Genomic DNA, 15,886 nt, shown 5'->3' on the forward strand with positions numbered 1-15,886 from the left:
ATCTGTTAACACTTGGTGTAACTAGTCACACCTAGCATGTGTGTAGGCGGGTAGCTGTATTTAGTGGTACGCTTGTTCATACACGTTTGCATTTTGTCCTCAGCCATGCAGCCCCCTAAAAAAGAGGACTTTTCTAGCTCGAAACACTTGATTTACTAGTTTTGGACAACGCCTTTGGTTGGTAGAGCTCAAAACAAGTCACAATGGAGAATGTAAATAGTCTATCATTCACCGATGACGAATACAGAAAATGCTTTGACCTTCCATCAATCCTAGATGCACCCACACCTGGTGCTACTGCTGCACAACACCCCCCCCACCACTAATGACTTGGACCTGCTCACACAAAAGAAAAAGAAACTCATTCGAACTGAGTCACACGGCCAATTAATGGTCGAATACCTCAAGGCGGGAGTTATCCCAGAAGGGCTGCATGTCAGGAACATCCCTCGAGTGTTTTTAGACAATCCAAAGTTCATGGTGGGTTTCAGTGGGGTGGGCAACAAATGCTACAGAGACTGGGTTATTCTAGTGATTTCCACGGCAGAAGAGGAGGCGAAAATACAAAAGAAAGAACTCGCCATCCTAGAAAAAAAGATTCTAGATGAATCCATTATCCCAGAGACCAAAACACTACTGGAGAAATTACACGAAGAAATGGTGAAATTTAAAACCTTCACCTTAGACAAAAAAATATGGAAATTGAAAAAAGACATACTAAATTATAAAGAGGAGATCACTTACCCATACTTGGTTCCCGGTTTCTTCCAAACAATGAATGCCAACCACGGCCCTGTTCGGGGCACTAACTGGCAAAGACCCTACAAAAAATGTGTTTCTTTTTCGAACTCAAGCAACAGTAGTGATTCGGGATCTGTGAATAATGTACCCATCAACAGAGGGGGACATCCTCCACGAGGCCAGTTTTTTCAAGGACGGGGCAAAAGAGGCAGAATGTGGCAACCAGGAAACCATGGAATGCGCACCCGCCAGTGGCAACCGCCTCCACCAATTTGGTAATTCCCACTTTGGGAATTCCAATTTTCAATTTGAGCCAACACATTTTAACACCAGTTGAAACTGACCTCTAAAGCAAAGGTCTCTCTTTCGTACCAAGCAGTAGTGCCAATCTGTTTCAAACTGAAATCGAAATGCGAAATTTTTTCCGCATCATAAGATTACAATATTTTTTTTGAGATAAACCCCTTGACGTTAGAACAACATCCAGTACAACAGGTTTAAAACCTCCCTCCTCCTTTACACCGCTGTCATCAATGGTTTCACCCGAAATCATTAGTTTTGAAAATAAAGTGCTCCGAGAAATGAAAACCCTTATAAAAACAAAAAACAGATGTATAAGCAACCTCTCGAAAAAAGAACAACTAGCCCTTACCAATTTGGAAAACAACAATCTGTTCGTAATTAATCCAGCGGATAAGGGTGGAGGTGTGGTTTTATGGGACACTCAAAAGTACGATAATGAAGTTAGGAGACAATTGGAGAACAAAAAGTTCTACAAACAACTCAAAGGCAATCCAACTGACAGCATACAAGACGAGATCAGCAGTCTTCTGTCAAATGCATCCAACGAAGGGTGGATTGATGACGAGGAAAAGTCATTCCTCACCACTAGTCACCCCATCATTCCGGCTCTATACTGCCTCCCGAAAATCCATAAAAATGCCCTTGATCCACCAGCTCGCCCCATTGTGGCTGCCATTGGTTCTTTGCTAGAACCACTGTCCATTTACACAGATTCCTTCCTTAGACCCTTTGTGCTCAAAATGAAGTCATATGTTCAAGACATCACCCATATGATAAAAATTGTCAATAACCTTGTGACCTCCCCTGACGACATCTTGGTCACTCTGGATGTAGAATCTCTATACACCAGTATCCCCCAGTTAGAATGCATTAAGATCATACACACATATCTCGAAAAAAGAGTGGATTTGTCAGTTCCCTCTGGCTTTATATGTGAATGCATAAAGATAGCTTTGGTCAACAACTTTTTCATGGCAGACAATACATTTTTTCAACAGCTACATGGAACAAGCATGGGGGCCACCTTTGCACCCGATCTAGCCAACCTATACATGGATGACTTAGAACAAAAATCAGTCTATCACGCCAACAATCCCTTCAAAACAGAAATCATCGCGTGGCATCGCTATATAGACGATGTGTTTTTACTTTGGCACGGGGATTCAACATCTCTGACTATTTTTCTAGAATGGTTAAACCAACAAGACCCATGTATACGTTTCACCATGAATCACAATGATCAGAAAATAGCGTTTCTAGATCTAGAAATGTATAAAACAACCTTGGGTACCTTGAACACCACTCTATACAAGAAGCTCACAGACAAAAACACCTTGTTGTCTTTCAAAAGTTTCCACCCGCAATCTCTGCGGGAAAGTCTCCCTTTTGGCCAATTCCTACGAATTAGGCGCAACTGCTCGACTAAAGAAGACTTTGACAGCCACAGTCAAAATCTGTCTCTTAGATTAAAAGAACGAGGATACCCTCCACATATCATTAGACGGTCTATGAAAAGGGCCCGGAACACCGACAGATCCCGTTGCCTAGAAAAACAAGATAGGGCACAAGAGGACAAGATCACTTGTGTGTCCACTTTCTCGCCAATTAGCAACGACTTGCGCCGTTGCATCTTGAAAAATTGGTCTCTAATAGAAACTGAGGAGTTCTTTGTACAGAAACCACGCTTTGCCTTTAAACGTATGCCCAATTTACGTGATAAACTAGTACATACATACAAGGTTGCAAATACACTTTCAACTACATCACAAACAACATTATGGCATTTACCGCCAGTAGCTGGGCATTTTAAATGCGGCAACTGCTCGGTATGTGAACTAACTGACAATTCAAAATCTGTCAATTTAAATGGTTTCACCTGGTATCTCAAGAAGTTTACGAATTGTAACACACCGTGGCCCATTTATGCCATCACGTGCCCTTGTGGGCTTATATACATTGGCAAAACTAAGAGACCTATAAAACAAAGGATCTGCGAACATCGTTCATGTGTAAAAAACGCAGTGCCTGAAAAACCACTAGTGGCTCATTTTGTCAAAGCCAAACATACCGTCAAAGACATCCAGTGGGTTATACTTCAAACAGTACCACGACATCGCCGCGGGGGAGATAGAGACCGAAAATTAAGACAGCTTGAGCAAAAATGGATTTATCAACTGAATACTGTCCAAGCTGGCTTAAACATCGGGATAGAATGGAGTCTATTCCTTCACAAATGATTCACCTCTTTTGTTTGGACACAGGCACTATCCACATGCAACCAACTATTTTGTGTCAGTGTGACCATTTCAACATTTATCATATCGCCTAGTCTACTAAAAATAAATCATGCAGTCCACCCTCATAGAGGGATCCAGGCACATGATTACTTCAGTTCCGTCAACATCCGCCTTTTGTTCATCCAAGATGGCGTCCAATTTAATCCATTCTGGTAGCACACTCATGGTCTAGTTCTCAAGCATTCAAATATGGCTTCACCTAATCTGTATCCTCCAGTGTTTCACTCAGCACTCGGCACTGTGACAGCCTGCAATCCTTCGGCATTTCATTCTGGTGTCCGAATAGGTAAGAGGACAGAACATTCACACTTTCACCAGGCCTCACACTAGCGCTTCAAGGCATTTATCGGCTTTTCCTTTTCTCTTTAAAGAAATAGCCACATGGCGCACTCTGTATTAGCCGCACCATTTCGGCCAACACCGTGTCGATCAACATCCACGAACAGGCACACCTTGGCCTGTGCATGAAGGTAATAATCGTTACCAGCATGATTGTAAAACTCTGCATGTCAATATGTAGGCCTTTTTCAATTTCTTAATCATAGGACTATCACTAAAACAAACGGATAGTCCACGAAGAATTAAAATTCAATAGCCCAAGTTGCTCAGTTAGGGTTTGTGCAGTTTTTCACACAGAATGTGATAATTAAAATACAAATAAATGTTGTTTAAACAAACAGCTAAAATTCATTTTTCCTTTTCAGTCATTCTCACTGTGAGTTCTCACAGTTACTACTATCGAATTCGGTCTACATGGTCACCAAATCCGATGACACACACAGCTACAAAGCAATTGCAAGGTTAGTGCTAACAGTTGCACGTGTACACCCATAGAGATTTTCAATTCGTTTTTAAGGTACCACTAACACGTTTTTCTGTGTTTTTGGTTTTTAGCATTACCATTGTGCCCCTGAGATTTATCCAGTGGCCCTACAAAGTATTGTCCTGAAGACAGGTCCAGCACACGTCTCATAGAAATCTAACGTCAGCTAGAGAGTTTTTCTTTCCAACAACATCCGCTGGAACCCAGAAACACATTTCTCTGTGTCGACAGAATCAAGGACAAATAATAATAACAACCATTGAGGATATGCGAATTGTCAATACCACACTTGTACTAACCTCACAACACTGTTTAAAAATGATGTTTGCAGTTGTTGTCTTTCTGGTTAGGATACACGCTGATTTTCAAACCATGTTTTTATGTTTTGTGTAAACGAAATGCATTGTTGTTTTTTTAACATGTCGAGTTTTCTTATGTACTGATTAAAATATGTTTATCTCTATCTCTCTTTCCTGTTTGGATTTATAAACCAACACGATCTGTTAACACTTGGTGCAACTAGTCACACCTAGCATGTGTGTAGGCGGGTAGCTGTATTTAGTGGCACGCTTGTTCATACACGTTGGCCTGATGAACTGCCATCCACTCTGCCACCTGACTACAGTGGGGACCCATTTTGTAACCAGCAGAGGGTTCTGGGGCCTCAATCACCTAGGTAATCCCAACTCCGGCCACCAGTTCCTTTTCCCCGTTGTTGTCAACATGGTAGGAGCACCCATCCACATAAACCGTGGGCATCCCCTGCACTTGTTTTCTTCATCGACTTTGTGCGTGGAATTCAGGTACGCCTCCATGTTGTCCTGGGTTTTGAGACTTTCATCCTTGAGACAGTTTTTTCTGGCACAATCATGCAAGTCAGCCAGACCTTGCGCGAGGGAACTCTTCTTGTTTTGGCCATATCTGACTGCCACAGGAAAGCCTTGCTTTGACAGAATGTGTTCTCTTTGGATGAACGGCCAGTAATTCTTCAATGCCCACACCATTGCCAGGAGTGCCTTCTCACAATTGTTGAATTTTTCCTCCACAGAGAATAAAAACTTGCTTGCATAGGAGATTACTTCATTTAACTTGTCATGCTTTTGATACAATACTGCTGTCAAGCATGTATTAGAGAACCCTGTCTCCAAGAAGAACTCCTTGTTTTTGACAGGGTAAGCTAGAGAAGGTGCTTGTGAGAGACTTCTTTTGAGTTGTTTTACTGCCTAAGCTTGTTCTGGACCCCACTCCCACTTGACCCCCCCTTCAACAGATGGATCAGGGGTCTTGTGACCGCTGCGTAATCCTCAATGAACTTCCTACTGTAATTAGTCAGTCCAAGGAGGCTTCTTAGCTCAGGCAGAGTTGTGGGGTCTTTTAGATTTGGAAGTAGTTCAACTTTCTTCTTCTGGGTACGGAAACCCTCAGGAGTTATTTCATGTCCCAAGAAGTTGACACGGGTCCTGCACCACTGTGCCTTTTGGAAGGACAGTTTTGCCTCCGCAACCCTCAACTGGGTCAGAACATAACAAATTTCTGCTATGTGTTCTTCCACAGTTGAACTTTTTATCAAGACATCATCCACATAGGCCAGGTTACACCTTTGACCCAAGTCGGGCATGCCCTTATGTAAGAATATGTTGAATTTGTTGCTGGAGTTTATGTATCTGATGGGAGTCTGGGCACACATGTGCTGCTGCCCACCGAAGGTAAAGTCCAGCTTGCATTGGTCCTCCTTACTGACGGGCACGGTCCAGTACCCATTTGTCAGGTCAATGGCAGTGTATACCTTTGACCCCTGGATTTGGGCCAACCCTTGGTCAATGTAGAGAAGAGGCCATCAGGACACATGAACCCGTTTTTGCAGCTCCCTAAGGTCTTCACAAAGTCTCCATTGGCCATTTGGTTTTAAAATCCCATGCACCGGATTATTAAAGGTGCTGTGGACTGGACGAATTATCCCATGGGACTGAAGGTTTTTGGTTATTTCTGTCAGGGACTCCATGGATGCGAGAGGCAAGCGATTTTGCTTCACAAACAAAGGTATCATTCCAGAGTCCGTGGGAATTATTTTAGTATGGACCTCAGTGCGACCACAGTCGTACGAGTCCAGAGCAAGAGATCTTGAAAATCTAAGAACACCTTTTTCAACTTTTGCCTTTGCTCCTCACTCTCACAGGCATCAGCGAGGTTGACTCGCTCTTCAACCATTTACCTGAATCCTAGAAAGACTTCAGGTTTTGCTATTTCAGCGACCTCCTCCAGCTGGGTGGACAGGTCTCTGGTTAGAGTATTGACCTGGACAGAAGGATTCAGGTAGGATAGGCAGTCATTGTGGACCTGGAATATCTCCTCATCCTGCCTGATGTCACAGGTCACCTCCTCCTCCCCATAAGGGCAGGAAGAATACACTAGGAAATGTCCCCCTTGCCGGGTGAAGATCCTGTCTGACAGGTATGTCATTGTCACTGTCATTGTCAAAGCAGTCATTGGGGATTGGTCCTATCAGTTTGTTTCCTAGATCCATGGAATAATGTCGGTCATCAACCGCCATTCCAATAATGGTGCCTGTGCCCAAAGTGATGCTCCTAGGGTCGCTGTTATACATTAATATTGGAATGGTGTTGCGGTGTACATTGATTTATGGTGTTGGGTTTAACCCCAACACCTGCTGTTGGAGATGGGCATTGAGATGTACACATTCATGTACATGGACATGTTCTGTCCTCTTTTAATTTTTAATTCAGGTGCAAATTGTCATGGTCCATCCTGGGATGGTGACCTCCTCTCCACTTTGAACTTCAACCGCATACGGCAGCAATTGGGCTGACTGAAATGCTTTTTCTGAATCATCAAAACCCATTGGATTGCCCCCTAGTCAGGACCAGGCCTTGTAATTGATCAGGTCCAAATTAACTTCAAACCGATTGAGAATGTCACTGCCTAAATAGAATGCAACAGGGACAACTCGCACAACCCAACAATGATGTTCTATGCTTTTGTCACCTATAGAAATTTTGAGCAGCATACACCTGCTAGGCAGGAGATGTTTGGAATTGGGAGTTTCCAGGCCCATTTACTAATTATCAATTAATTTAAATGCGTGAATGGCTCGATCTTATGGGATCTTTCTGAACATGGCTTCGCTGATAAAGCTCTTTCCGTTGTTCACGCACACTCTGGCGAGAACAGACTCCTTCCCCTCATTTAACTGAATAGGGAGGAACAACTATTCTCAAATTTTCTGAATGTCAGCTAAACTTTGAGCTGGTTTCTCTTCACTTTTGACTATAGAATTCGGATTTTCGCATTGTGAATCAGTACAAAAGTTCAGGAAGGATGATTTTCAGGAATGGAGAGGAGTTCCCATCACCAGTTTGGTGTACTACAGCAATCACTGTAATGTCGGGTATTTGATTATTCTGGAAATGAAACTCCATATGATCAGATTTCTGTTCAAACATGTGGCATTTGCCATTTAAACTAACATGGTTGACACGACAGGGGGTACCTTCTGGAGTCTCAACTATAACTGGGTGTTTCACCTTACGTCACCCAATTTTTATTTCCAAATCTGCAGTCCCCTAAACAGGAATTTCATTCCCCTCGAAGTTCTGGAGTTGCCCAGGAAGAGGGGTGAGATGGATTTGGTGTCTCTTCCCCCTTCCTGAATTTAGCTGCTCAAAGGCCCTTTTTATCAGAAGAGCGGCTTGGGATCCAGTGTCCACCAGTGCTGAAAATGCACATTGCTCCTGCACTCAAACAGGGCATAGAATCTCCCCTCCTTCTCCTGAAGCGGGCAAAGCTAATGGGCATTTTTTGGGCGAGCTGGGTGGTCAATTTCTTTATTTTGTTTTTTGAAACTGTGTTTTTATTGATTTTTAGAACAACAAACATAAGCATTAAGAAGCTCATGTGGATAACATACCCCTCCACCCCACCTACCCAGTTTCCCTCCATCTCACAGAGTCAAAGTGCACACCTTGTCATGAAGGGCCACCCAGGATGTACACAATCTAGTATTAGGAACCTTGTTCACATGGTATGAGTTCATCGATAACATAATAACATCTCATGAATTAGACATGCCGGGGTTAACCGGGGTGTTGAATACCGGGAGGTTCGGGGGTGCTCCACCTGAAGAGTTCTGAGCAGATCAATCAGGTTCTGAGTCCAGCTCCCTAGAAATATAGCTCCTGAAGGAAATCCAGTAGTCCTTGGGTTTACTGGTAGAGGCAAGAGTTGAATTGTACTGTGTCTCCATGCGCTCACACAATGACATAAGATTGCGCCAGTTTTGAACCATGGGTGCCCCAGCAGGCCCCCATGAATGTGCTACCAGGGACCTGGCCACTACGGAGGCCATGGTGACTAGGCACTTCTCGCTACGAGATTTCAATTTAACCAGCGCCAGTAGCTAGACCTCAGGGGCGGTCCGGATTGGGTCATCCACCATAATGGCCATCACCTCTGCTAGACACCTCCAGAAGGGCTGAATATGGGGGCCGGACCAAGCCACATGACAAAAATATGCTGAGGTTTGGAGGCATCTTTTACATCTAGGGGATCTAAGTGGGAATAGTTTATGTAGGGTTTGGGGAGAATAGTATATCTGATACAAAAATGTAAAATGTATCAGGCGGAATCTGTTATTGATAGATATCATTTTGGCCTGGTTTCAGAATTAAGCCCCACTGGTCATCTGAGAGTGCCCTTTCCATGCAGGCCTCCCACTTATCCCTGTATGGGGTTGGGGGTGTAGGTCCTAGGTTCCTGGTCAGACCGTATAGAGCAGACATCAATTTCTTGGTAGATGTCAGCGATGTTATGAACGTCAACAACGGGGATGTGAGTGGTGCATACAGGAAATCTGGGCAGCTGGTTTTCAAGACCTCCCGAAGACCATGTGCCCCTGGTTTTGAGTTCTTCTCATGTTATGAACTTGCCCCCTGGGGCCACATGTGGGATGTATTAACCCACTTATGCTCTGCCCTGAGGCATCCCTGTGTCCTGGTGGTGCCAGAATCATCAAAATGGCCACAAAACCCGTATGCGTGCCAAAACCTATGGAAATCGCGCTCTACAAAGCAATAAAAGATGGCTGCAAAATCTACAATGCATGTTGTCAGTGGTGGAGCGGAGACCGCACTCCTGAAACATGTCACTGGGCCGCCCGACAAGTAAAAATGGAGACCGCATGAAAAGCAGTGCTTTCTGAAAGAAATCCGAAACCTTGCATTTTAAATCTTTTCTTGGTTTCTGAAAATACAGAAGCTGGTCCAAAACACCCACAAACATCCAATCTTCTTGCTGGGTGTCACATTTTACTGAATTCAAGAAATCATTGTGAAATTGCAATATCCTGGAAAGCTGAATTGGTCATCAAAACACCCACAGCACAAGTTTGCCTGCCTGTGGGAGCTGTCAAAATCTGGGCGCAGTACCAGCGGCCGCCTGAATGACTGTTTTCAAAAGTCTGAATTAAAACTGTAAACTTGTACCATTAAGATCTAATGTCTGAAATCTAAGTGACCTGTTATCAAGAGTAACCTAGGTTGTAACTAATTAAATATTATGGTTTAGAGTCTGGAATCAGTGCTCTAGCTGCTTGTTTTAAAATTACAAGTTTATTTAAACAAAGAAAATTGCAACAAAATGACATTTAAATTTAAGCCTGACTCCAAGCCAAATCACAAACAACTTCCCCCACAGGACCAGGCACCTCCCTTCTGCTCTCTGAACCAGGAACTCACACCCTTGTGTTGATTAAGAGGGGAGGGGAACTTGGGCTGATGTGGAAAGAGCACAATGGACTTCCTCCAAGGCAAGGAGATGCTAATCATGAAGGATCATAAATGGCCTCTGCCAGAAGGAAGGGGACGGAGATTGCTTCTGAGCTGTAAGAAGGAGAAGGAGGCGGGGACAGACAACTTTTGTTGATTCACAATGGACAAAAAGCATATTTCTAAAAAGACTGATAATTTACTGTGTACAATTGTAAAAAATATGTAAACCCCGGAATTCTGAACCAAATTTTTGGCTGCACATTTTAAGAGGAGCCAGAACTCTGTGCTATGTTCTGGGAAGTAACTATGAAAATTATGGTTTTTTCAGCAAATGTATTTATGTCAAAAGCATGAAACCTCACACGCTTATGCCCAGATACAATGCGCACAGTTGTACACATTTTTGGACAAATTAGATATTGGGCCTCATTACGACCCTGGCGGAAATGGAAAAATGATGGCGGAAATGCAATACCGCCATCGAACACCGCTCGTTGCGATTATGACCCGTCACCGTAAAGTACGATGCCATTAGCGACACCGCAGTGAACGGCAACGCTAACTGCACCAAGTACGCGCACGCGCGCCTTGCAAAACCGGAATCACCGCCATGGCGCAACGGTACGCGAATTCTGACCCTAGCGGACATGTACTGAACGCCATCAAGCACGTCGTAAAGTACCATTCCGCCATGGCGAGAAATACGGCATCGTGAACCAACCGTAAATGGCCCACTGAGTGCCTGTACTCCACTCCCTGGCCACATTGCACAACTCCTGGCAGGCGCAATGTACTCACACTATGCAACCAGTGAAATCTACAATTCACCCATGCATGCCAACGTAGAAAAGCATGCAGGGGCTCAAAGCGCCCCGTGAGTGGGCATCCATGTACGGCATGTCACCATAGCCGTACTGATGCAGCACAGGCATGTGAAGGTACAATACATCAAAATGAAAATCAAGAACACATGACACAAAACAACAGTAGTCCCCCATCGCTTGCCACCAGCGCAAGGCAACATCCAAAACATCATCCTGAGGGGGATTGCACCAGCCCTGTACTCTTGCCAGTAAACAAACCAACCATCAGCAGAAGCATGTACCACACAAGTTGGCAGAGTGACTGAGCAGCCAGGCTCATCCCAAGAGGGGCCGATGGGAGCTGCAGGGCACAGATGGCATCAATACAGAAGCTATTCCAATGGACATGACCCCAGTCCCCCTCCAACAAACGCACGCAAACACAGTCACCTGTGACCAGCCACATTCTGAACATCCCATCATTCCACCAATCGACCTGGCTGACAGGCACCAGTCGGCCAAAAGCCAATCCCCCGCCCCTGAACAGCACATCATGTAAACAGTCACAATGGCAGCTCCTATCCGTGACCATACTGTGCTACGTAGGCAAACGCGGCCAGTACTGTACCACACAACTCAACTCAGAAGGCGGAACACAATGCAGATCATCTCGCAATACATACCGCCACAAATCGAAAATCGCCACATCACCTGCAAAGAACAACGCAACACGACAAATATCGGAATACAATTTAAATGCACATCCAAATGACAAAGGCCCCACAGCAATTTGCAAAATAACACCAAAACAACCATCATCACCGAGGGCTGCATCTGCAATAATTGACCAGCTTCCACTTGTGTGACGCCCTGTACCATCATGGCACACAGGGCCTACATCAACGTTCCAAAAGGCAACATGGAAGCGGCAAGAACCGCAGGTCCGTCCCATGAGGCAGGCACTAGTCGAGCTGAAAGGCCGAAATGTTGCACCTAGCCACCAGTACAGCGTAACGGCATGTGGCCCATTGGCGATCGTCCCATAAGATCGAAATGGTGCTCCACTGATTCACCCGAAGCTGCAGGAGTCGAGAGTAAAAACCATCTGGAGGAGTGGCGTAGAGATGGCATCTGCAATAGGGCAGGAGATACCTGTCACCCAAAAGAAACACAAATTAACCGATTGCATTACGGGACTCATGATGCATTACAATCTTCATTCAACACACCAAATCCACACCCATATGCATGCTAGCCCACTCCAAAGGAATATACACACCCCTAAATCAGTATCGAATCATAACGAAATCAATCGAGGTAAATACACCATTGGCAACGTCGGTTACTGTGCATGCGTCCGTCAAGATAGAACCCATGACATGGGATTAGTAACGTGCCTAGACACAAGTGTATGAAGGCGCGTCGAGACAGGGAGGATCCGACAAGGGCAGATAGACGTAAGTCCCACTATGGCAGCCTTGCATCACATAGCGCAGGGGAAGGGGAGTGATTCAAAAAACCCATGTACATGGCAGACCCTAAACGGAATCATCAGTCCATGCATCCATTCATCATTCCCTCATCCCGCAATGAAAACGCATGAATATTCACTCACATAATATGTGAAACTTCCATCGCGTCTGTGCGTAATGCAGTCTGCAAAAACCACTGTGCTCCTGGCCGGATCTGTAGTGTTGTGAAGCAAGATGGATTTGGGAACGTCCTGCCTTATCGTCCACTACGCTATTGCGCATCCCATTCAATTCATATCATTCATTGCCTGCTCGTTATGGGCCATGTCCCAAGGACATTCTACAATAGAACGTTACATTTCCAGCCAGACCTGTGGGCGTATCCTCGCCGCTACTTCAAAACCAAAAATGCTGGCCTTCGAATTCCTCACTTGCAACATTACGTCGAAAAGGCTTCTGTGAACGCTTGCATTCACAATTACATCAATGTAGTGCGGCTGTGTGTCATAATGCTAACTGGCTGCAATCACAAATGGGACGCCACGCCCGTCGGTGAAGTACGTTACTGTGCTGCATGAGGGTCGGCCATCGATCGAGCCCTACATACCACTGACTCTTCACAGGTATGTAAGCGGCTGCAATCATAGCATGTGTAACAATGGGAGCATAGCATGAAAATCAGTCAAAGTACATCACACTGCCATCGGGATTTGATACATGATTCCAATCCCAAGATGCCATGTGGCCAAATGCAGCCTTACGTGCGGGACGTGCTCGGCCAGAAGGGATTGCATCTGCCACAGATTCATTCAATCAGCACAGGTGGAGGCCATACAGGCCGACAGCACATATATAGCAGACCCAAACCCCTCCCACAACCACTCCCACTCCAAAATGCTACCGGCAGGACTAGCGATGTTGGGCCTGGGGGACCAGATAGCACTGCAAGTGCTACAACTACAAGAAGACGACGAACAACAACAGGTACAACAACCGGGCGCACAGGGGAGACGGAGGAGAAGGAGGAGGAGGAGGGCAAGGCAGGGTCAGCAAGGCCCACAAGCACTGCCACTACCACCACGCAGGCGGCCCGCAATCCCACGCCTCCGAGCCGATCCGTTCAACCTCACTGCTGAGCAGATCCACACCCTCTACCGTTTGGACCGGGACACCATAATCGCCATTGTGGACATGACACATGCTGACCTCGTGAGCATGATAGATAGCCCAACCGCCATCCCACCCCTACTGAAGGTGGTGTCTGCACTCCACTTCCTGGCCACAGGCACCTACCAGCACACAGTGGGACAGTTGCATGGCATTTCACAGCCACTGTTCTCACGGACACTCTTCCAAGTGCACGATGCCCTCCTGAAGCACGCCGACGACCACATCACACTACCACGCACGTACCAGGAGATTACCAACGCAAAAGTGGGATTCCATGCACTTGGCGGCATCCCGGGTTGCATTGGTGCCATCGACTGCACCCATGTTGAATTGGTTGTCCCACATGCCATGGAGGTCCAGTACCGCAACCGGAAACAATTTCATTCAATCAATGTGCAAATGGTGTGTGACTCCAACAAGATATTTACGCATTGTTGTGCCAGATTTCCAGGATCTACCCATGATTCTATGGTCCTGAGGAACACAAGAATACCACGCTACATGGAGCGACACGCAGGGCACAGATCCTGGCTACTCGGTGAGTCTCATTCCATGCATGACATCGTGGCCCATTTGATGCGTCAATGACCTTGCAGGAGGGGGGGGGGCTACTTAGCACTATCATTCCACTGACACCCTTTATTCGTCTCATACAGGTGATGCCGGGTATCCACTGAAGAGATGGCTCCTTACACCAATCCGGAACCCACAGAACGAGCATGAGGAGGACTACAACCATGCCCACTCACGTACCCGTGTGGTCATTGAACAGGCATTCGGCCTACTGAAGGCTCGTTTCCGCAGCCTCAGCAGGTCTGGCGGGGCACTCATGTACAGCCATGAGAAGGTTTCTAAGATGGTCATGGCATGTGTCATGCTGCACAACATGTGCATACGTAGGAATGTGCCCATGCCCCCTGACGCTGTACTGCATGCACCTGAAGATGATGATGATGATGAGGGTGGGGATGTGGAGGCACCTCAAGGAGTCCATGAGGCACAGGATGCACGTGCAATCCGACAGAGCATCATAGATGCATGCTTCTAGCAACCACGCATGGTGCCTATTACACGGAAAGGGGACCTGTGGCACTGTGTGTGTGTAGTACAGGCACATTGTGGACTGTACGCCTATGAAGGCCTCGTACGCAAATATCAATGTCCACACATGTCATTGGATGATAATGAGATGCTGTATTGTTAATGTGATTTGATTTATACACCCTATGGACCCGCCACCCAGTGAAGCCCAACACACCCCCTCCACCCTACTACCTCCCCCCCAACACCAGTGTCCAAATATGCATGCTGTCCGTGGTTGGACGCTATTGCAAGCCCCCTCTACGGGTATCAGGGGCACCCCTGCCCGTGGAGCGCAGGTTCCTGCCAGATCTGCGTTGGGGGCTGCCCTGGACGGAACTTGCCACGGATGATGTCTCTGCCTGCTCGCGTCCATGCATGTCTCTGAGGGTTTGTGAGAGCTCCGAGAGCACACGGCGCACAGCAGCAAGTTCAGCACAAACGTCTTTGGACGTCGCATGCAGTTCCCCCCTCAGGCTCTCGGTGCTTTTCTCCATTTGTGCTCTCAGGCTCTCGGTGCTTTTCTCCATTTGTGCTCTCAGGCTCTCGGTGCTTTTCTCCATTTGTGCTCTCAGGCTCTCGGTGCTTTTCTCCATTTCTCCCCTGAGGCTCTCACTACTTTTCTCTATTTGTGCCCTGAGTGTCTCGGTGGATGTTTCCATGGCTGCCCTGGAACCCCCGCATTCATTTGCATGGTCCTTGAGTAGCGTGGACACTTCCTGCTGTTGCTCGATCACATGTTGCCTTGGCACAGGACTTGTGGGGGTTGGCCAGTCGTCGTCTTCAGGGTGCCCCTGCGTGGTTTCGTCATGGTGTAGGGGATGGAACATGCAGGGGGATTGGGAAAGGTCATGGATGGTACCTACGTCGCCAGCACTGTTTTCCGTGTCGGAGCATGCTGGCATGACAGCTGTGTCACCTATGGTGCTGCTACCACCAGAGGCAGTGCCATCAGATACGTTCTTTGGGGGGACCTGTGGTGCTGGGGTTGTGGACTTGCTGGCTGCTGGGGTGCCTGTTGCAGTCCCCTCCAGTGTGCTGCCACTTGATTCCTGCTGCTGCCGTGTCTTGATCCTTGCACCTGAGGTGGAGGCTCTTGGGACGTTGGTCCTGGCCCTCTTTGCAGGCGTGCTGGTAGGGGTGTCCTGCAGCTCGTCGTTGGTATCGGACCCTGTGGTGGAGTAAAGAGGGGCGAGCGTTAGTTATGGGTCTGTCGGATTTGGAATGGCAACGTATCAAATGCATTGGGGTGGTACATGAGGCTGATTTGGGACTGGGCCTTGGAGGTGGTCTCATTTTCGTGTGGATTGAGGATGCATTCATTTGGCTGCCTGCAGTTAGGGGGTGCATGCTGCACATGTAGGGGTTGTTTATGGCATCTTGATTGATTTGTTTATTCATTCTGACTTTTAGA

Source organism: Ambystoma mexicanum, chromosome 2p (genome assembly GCF_040938575.1).
Source record: "Ambystoma mexicanum isolate Mex_15411 chromosome 2p, UKY_AmexF1_1, whole genome shotgun sequence".
In the NCBI taxonomy this organism is placed as follows: domain Eukaryota; kingdom Metazoa; phylum Chordata; class Amphibia; order Caudata; family Ambystomatidae; genus Ambystoma; species Ambystoma mexicanum.